Here is a 7,683-nt window from a genome sequence, read left to right as displayed (position 1 = left end):
TAATCAATGAATACACTCCCATTTAAAATGTCATGATAATAGTATATGTTGTCCAGTTGTCCCAGGTACGATTCCAGGCCTGGCCAGCAATGTGTCTAATATGACTGGTCGAAGTGTCCTTGAGCAAGACATTTAACCCCTAACTGCTCTTGTAACTGCTCTTGAGTGCAGCGATCAGCTGGGTTGAGCTGAAACCAAATTCCCCCCACAGGAGCAAGTAAGGTCAAAATTATTATTATCAGTGGTAGCCTACATTGTGTAGTACCGTAAAGTGAACATACTGTATATGTGGTTCAATTCACAGTATTACACTATCATTCATTAGTGGTACATCATGTACAGTGGTCTACAGTGAACACCTGTCAAAGTGATAGAGGGCACAAACGTGTTCAGGTTCAAAGTCACAAGGAAGAACAATAGATCATAATCAAGAATGTAATAACTTGGTGCGCATAACTGTTCTCCTATATAGCTGTGTATGCTGGACCCTGAAGCCTGCCCTACAGACGTCCCTGGATGGGGGCTACACCAGAATGCTGCATGCAGTACTAAACCAGGATGATCTTACCAACAAGCAGCTTTATGGGGGCTACTGAGGGTGAGTGAGAAGATGAGCAGCCAGGAGAATGAGGCTGGCTGGTCACTGCCATAGACAGTAAGCTTGTGCTTTGCTCATACAGTGAATTAGAATTTAGAATGTAATAACTTTGTGCATAAGCATAACTGCAACACAGGAGCTAGTTCCTCACTTCCTGGTTTATCTAAGAATAAACAGTACATTTATACTTTAACCACTTTCAACTTGCTGTCCCTATCTTTGACATGTCATGGCGAAAATCTACTAACTGAAAAAGAAAATGTAAACAAATTTTCCAAAATAGTGAAGACATTCTTGTAGGAAGTGTTATACAACTTGTTGCCACCACCTTTACTGGAAGGCACTGGCATCAATTATAATTCATGGATTCATATTTAACTTCCAGCATCTAAACTTGCACTTAAATCTCATTGTCAGTTTTGTGCTGCATGAACAAAGGAGATGAAAGGAACCACGGTGAGCCTGCTTGTGTTGCTGTTGTATCTGTCTGGATGGAGCAAAAGGTGTTGGTATACAGTCCTGGAAGAAGCTGAGCAGGTTCCAAACCAGGACACATCCTCAAACCAGGCAGAGACGGAGAGAAGCTGCGAACCAGACATGTGTGACTTCCTGAGAGAACTGGGATCCATGGAAACCAGGTTGCAAATAGCAGAGAATGATTTGGCACAGTTGAGGAATCTGGAACCAGTTGTGGCAGGTAAAACATTTAGCTATTACTTGATGTATGTTTAATGAGAACTTTGTAAACAAATGGACCCGTTCCATTTGTACACTCTCAGAGTCACAGACCGATAAGGGTCCATTTGGTTCCTATAAATCCTTTAGCTGGGGACCCCCTGGTATCCTCTCAAGTACCCCTGGGGGTCCCCGGACCCCACTTTGAGAACCAATGCACTAATGCTTCATTTATATGAAGTATTACTCTACGTCCTCTACAGACTACATCCGGTATCGTGCGCCGAAAATGGCCAATCTATAAAAACATGATAGGCTAACCAACTTAGGCCTACAGATAGAGCTATGTTTGCTGCAGCATCTTCTCGAGCCAGCAGTCCAATCATTGCCCTTTTTCCTCTGGCGATTGGGTTGCAGCCATGAAATGAAATGAAATCAGAAAGGGGTGCTGCGTGGAGCACATATTTCCACCAGGCCAGGTGGCCTACCCAGGGCTGTTTTAAGTCTTAGGTTGCAGCGTTAGGCCCCGAGGAAGTTGCCATGGGGGAAATAGCGTTTCTACGGATTTTCTCATTTATGGTAACCCCTCTAGTCAGAAGTGAAAGTGCCTTTAAAATTACAAATTGGGATGATTGGATGTTGCCTTCATTATCTATGGGTTAAAAAAAACATCATTGACATCAGACAGACAGTTCTTCAACAGATGTGTCACATACTTACACAAATACATACTTATAATGTTTCTTTGAGAAAGCTCAAGCAGCAGAGATGGGAGCTATGGAGAATCAACTGAGATATATGGAGAGCCATGTGGTGAGGATGACACTGGAGAATGAAGGTATTTCATAAATCAGCCCATTCATTTCAGCTGACCACATTATACCAATGTCCTGGCTCATGTCCTGTCTGTCTCTCTACCATTCATTACATGTATATGTGTCTACACATTCTATAATCCAATGAGGTAGAAATTACAGGGTGCATTAAATGTGTGATATCAAAGGTGTAACTGTCAAACACTGTTATAACAGATTGCTACTGCGTTCTGTCATGAGAAAAATCATGCAAATACTATGATTACTGTGAATAATAATAACTGGCAATAATTTGATTGAGGCTTTAGCTTTTACATGCAAAGCATTAGTGTGATTACGGCAAAATATAACCCAAGTTAACATGTTTTACTCAAAAGGCGGACCTGGTGAAGTTGTTATGTATTGCAGCTCCATCTCCAAGGCAACACCTTTACAGTGCATGTTCAAATACAATTGACTATAGGCTCTGTGCATGACTGTAGTTTCCTTTTCCAGAAGGTGGCATTCTCGTTTCCTGTTCTAATCTGCTGCTGAGCTAATCAAATGAAGCTATGGGAAACTTACCCGGAACAGGAAATGTTTATGACACCTTCTGGAAAAGGGAACTACAGTTAAACGTTTTGCTTACGCCCAATATTATAAATCAGATAACAGTGTCTATATATGACCATTTCAATTGCCTGCAGGGTAAGGTTTGTCAGTATTAGTGTGCATGCACAGTTAAGTGTTCTGAAGACACATGAATGTTTGTCAGTGCAGGGAAGGGGTTTGCAGTCTTCAGGTCCAACGTCACAGAGATGAAGGTTGATTAGCAGTACGGTCTGCTCAACCAACTGATGAGTAGCATTGAAGGTGAGGTCTTGCTGATCTCAAGCTGAAACTGCCTGGTATTATTATACCATGGTTTGGACAAATACCCTTTTCTGTTTAGCAGGAAGGTATGTCATACTGTAAGTAAGGTATTATTCCATTAATAATTGGCAAAGATATTGAATACGTATGTTAAAATGTATTTGCTGTACAATAAAGTTCTCCAAGTCCAAGTCACCTCCAAGTCATTATATTTGGCATTTGTACATATTTATTTATACAGTACATTTTGCTTCTATACCTATGAACTGCAGTGGCTTAGTGTACATAATATGAAGCCACAGCAGGTCATTGGTATAGTAGAAATGATCTCTATGTCCTCTAACACAATTGCCCCATGTGGATGTTTTTATGTCTCATCTTTAGATAATATTTTATGTCTCATCTCTAGCATCTTTTATTATGACAGGCAAGCTAATTACAAAGTGTTTCTTTATTGTTTTATTGTAGATCAACCAAAGTTGACATATACCAGATTCAGATAGAGAAAGCATCCTGCCTTTCAATAATGTCCTTATCAATATCGGCAATGCCTACAACCCAGGGACAGGTAGTATGTTGAAACGCAACTATCACAACTTAACATCCACGGTATTATAATAGTTTGCTGGGAACTGTTGTAACCTTTCATGTGTTGTGGAATAAATGGTCAAAAACACGGAATGGAGTGGACCTGGATTCTTGTGCGTGCGACGTGCGTGTCATACAAGTGTCTCTACCTCCCATGCCTCCTCGCTGCCTTTTTAACAGCCTAGAGCCGCAATAGCTGTCTAATGGATTGATTTGTCTTAATTTTCTCTGTCATCCAGGTGTATTCGCTGCACCAGTGAGGGGCGTCTATTACTTCAGTTTCTCTTCATTTGCTTTCACCAGTCATAACCTCTGCATCAGCCTCTTTCACAACTCCACACGCATGTTGTCTGCATGCGACCATACACACCAGATGGAAAAGACGAGTCTGACAGTGCAAGTAATGCAAGAGCACTGCTACTGCAGAAAGGAGACCACGTCTACATTACCCTATATGCACACTCTCATATATTTGCCAGTTCTGAAAATTGAAGCGCGTTCAGTGGATTCCTGCTGTATCAAATTTAAAGCTGCACTATATAACTTTCCTCTTCTATCCCGGATTTGAACCCTGTTTCCTTCGCAAGTGCTGACATTTTTACTGTTGAGCTAATAGAGCCTGCCTTCTTTAAATTGAATCTTGATCATCAGGTCAAACTTCATGTCAGATCTTGTGTCTAGGCGAGACATGACCTTTGACACGATCTAAATGTCTCAATAGAAGAGCAGGGAGACACAATACAACCACCCCAATAGTATAAGTTATATTGTATTAACATACTCTACCATACAGATTGGACAAAATTACATTTTATTCATAAAAGAAAGTGACATAGTTCCACTTTAAGCTGGAGTAAATTGCTGGCTATTCAACATTGCTCAGCAAATAGAAGCGTGTGATGGAATGTTTGCAGAGAGGATGATAATAGTGAGGTGTGTGCCAAGAAGACTGAGAACAAAACTTTATTTCTCTTCTCTAATCTTTTCCTACAAATTATAGTGTCATGTAAACAACAAGAAATGCAATCCATAAGCCAAAAAGTAATTTGCAAAAGGTTGTAAATTAGAGCATGTAATGGCATTGATGTATGTGCATGAGGGTTATGCACAATCAATCCACACAGTAGCGACTGTACAGTACAGTAAAGGAATCAATAGTTCCAGAACTGGGTGAGGTAAAGCCTAATTGATACTCCATTTATACTCCATCATCATGACACTGGATAATGTAGAGCTTTCAAGGTTACAAATGTGCCTGAATTCTCAACTCAAATCAAATGTATTTGTATAGCCCTTAATAACTGTTAATTAAAGGGATATTTCACTTTCAAACATGTTTGGGGTCATTTTGATATCTACTATGGCTTTTGTGTACACCCCAGACAGTTTTTTTGTTGTTTGATTCAATATTTTGATATTTGATATTCATGTTATCCATCCTATACAAACCCATAGTAACTTCAAAACTAAATTTTTCAACTGTGCCACATTTTATGACAGATTCATTGAAAAGTACACACGTCCTTGGTTCTGGTGACTGATATTGTCCTTCTAATGCATGAAGGGGCCGTGTTTTTTCAATAACTTTTTTCATGTATTATTTAATAATAGTTTGGGAAAATGAAAAAATAAAATAATAATAATAATAAGTAATAAAAAGTGTGTCTGAACATAGTCCTGGAAAATGCATAGGCCTACTTTTGCCCATAGGATTATACTTTATAAGTGATCAAAAGTTATTTCACATTTTCCAAAATGAATTTCACATTTTGCAAAAAGAGTTTCTGTAAACTTTTCTGTTTAGTAAATAAAGGCTTTGCTTTTCTGCCACCTAAGTTAGGCATCTATCCCCATCCAATGACATCGGGCCGGTGCTGCACACACGCACGCACGCGCACACACGCACACGCACGCGCAAGCGCACGCGCACGCACACGCACACGCACACGCACGCACACACACACACACACACACACACACACACACACACACACACACAGGGGAGAAAAAAATATCTATAGCCTCCTGGCCCACTGGCAGCGATAAGAAAGCAAATCAACTGTGTGGCAGGCAGGATACAATTATTCTGGAGTGCATTGAGATCTTTCTGCTTGCAGGTCTGGAGGCACCTAGGGACAGATGCCGATCATTAGTGGTACTTTACTGGCAGCAGTCAGCTCCTTTTAGACAGCACATTTCATACGACAGGCATAGAGACACTTAAAAATAAAAGCAATAATATGCAAAGATCCAACATGAGGGTCGGGATCCGAAATCGGAGGAACCGGATCCAACATTGAGGAACCAGGAATTGGTTCCATCACCACATTTGGAACTGTTTCTGGAAAGTTTTTTTTACTACACTGTCAGAGCTGGTATGTGGACTTCGCGTCTTCTATACAATTACAATACCAGTGGTTCTCAAACTTTTTTAATTTCAATGGAACATTTGTACCCTCTCAAAGTTACAGACCTGTAAGGGTCCATTTGTAACCCCCTACAGGAATGGTTAAAGGGAACCATTAAGGAATCTGACCGTTGAGAGGGAATTGTAAAAAATACTAAAGGATCCCAACACTACATAACATAAGATAGGGAAAAATAGACGTTATCAAGAACAAGGTTGCTCCTGCAGTTTGATAGCCTATTATCAACTCAAACAGCTGGAAAGAAGTTCTCTGCAGCTGGTAGTTATTCTCGTAACAGCACAGATCAGTCTGGGGTTTGGTGCTCGTTATCTGAGGGAGAACTGACTTCCTCATCAGCCTGTTGGAAGCTGCAAAGACTGCCCACAGTATACTGCCCTGCAAAGAGTATTAGGAGATTGTGTCACGGCCATATAGGATGGGCCTTGTACTGTATAACAAGGGTTCCCAAACTTTTCCGGCCGCAACCCCCCAAAATAATCATATTTGAACTAGGGACCCCCCATCCCGACAAGCACTTGGAAGTGTAGGCATTAGGCTACATTTAGTTTGACTCGGTTCCACAGATAACTATTGTGAAAATAGGCGAACGATCGGCTACAGTATTTTCACAATGTTTACCTCTTTCTTACGAAATATTTGACCATTTGCTGCTGTATAGCAGTGGTTCTCAAACTTTTTTGGCTCAGGTCACCCCTGTAAATAACGTTTTCATCCACGGCACCCATGAATTACATTGTTACTTTATAGCACCTTACATTTATCATGTCATATTGCGGTACGCAAATATAGAAAATTGTTCCCCTTAAGATAAAGTATGTCACAAGGAAAACTTAAGAGAATATCTGTTTCCATTCAGGACAGATTGGAAATAACTTTATACTTGACATTTAACCACCTGAATCCCAGCATTCCTATTCTGGGGAGAACATTCACAAAGAGATTTGGTGTAGATAAAAAAAAAATAACACACCGAGTACAGTGCAACTCAGGTTCGTTCAACTAAGTGCAGAGGTTCCAAGTGGTTAAACTGAACAATATGAATTAATTCCAAATATTATCAAAGTATTCTGTGGCCCTCCTGGTCCTGGACTTGCATCACGGCACCCTAGGGTGCCACAGCACCCACTTTGAGAAACGCTGCTGTATAAACTGAGGTGCCCACGTATTTGAGCGTTAATATACATTTTTTGTAAATTGTCCTTAAGCCTTGTGGCCCAGGGCTGCCCAAAGGCCCCTGGGCAGTGGCACCACTGGCCCGGTCTATATAACTTGTTCATGTGTATAGTACTGTGAATGTTATCCTGGCTGTCGCACATAGAGAATTCAGTCCATGTGTATCTAATAGAAAAGTGTAGATATTTGTTTTATATAAAGTGTAGTTAGGTTACATATAAGAATGAGGCTAGGTTGTTTAGGCATAGTTTTACTGAGGTTACGTTTAGGAATAAGGTTAGGTTTAGGCATAGTTTTACTGAGGTTATGTTTAGGATAAAGGTTAGGTTTATGCATAGTTTTACTGAGGTTACGTTTAGGAATAAGGTTAGGTTTGATAGGCATCATTTTGACTGAGGTTAGGTTTAGGAATAAGGTTAGGTTTAGCCTAGGCATAGTTTACTGAGGTAGGTTACGTTTAGGAATACCAGTGGGGCGCCACTGTGTTTTGGGGCGAGCGTTTTCAACACTACACTACCCACAGTTCCACGCGCCATTGCACATAATATAGAGC

The sequence above is a fragment of the Gymnoscopelus microlampas genome (genome assembly GCF_963454915.1).
Source record: "Gymnoscopelus microlampas genome assembly, chromosome: 21".
Taxonomy (NCBI): domain Eukaryota; kingdom Metazoa; phylum Chordata; class Actinopteri; order Myctophiformes; family Myctophidae; genus Gymnoscopelus; species Gymnoscopelus microlampas.
This window is presented reverse-complemented; position numbering follows the sequence as displayed.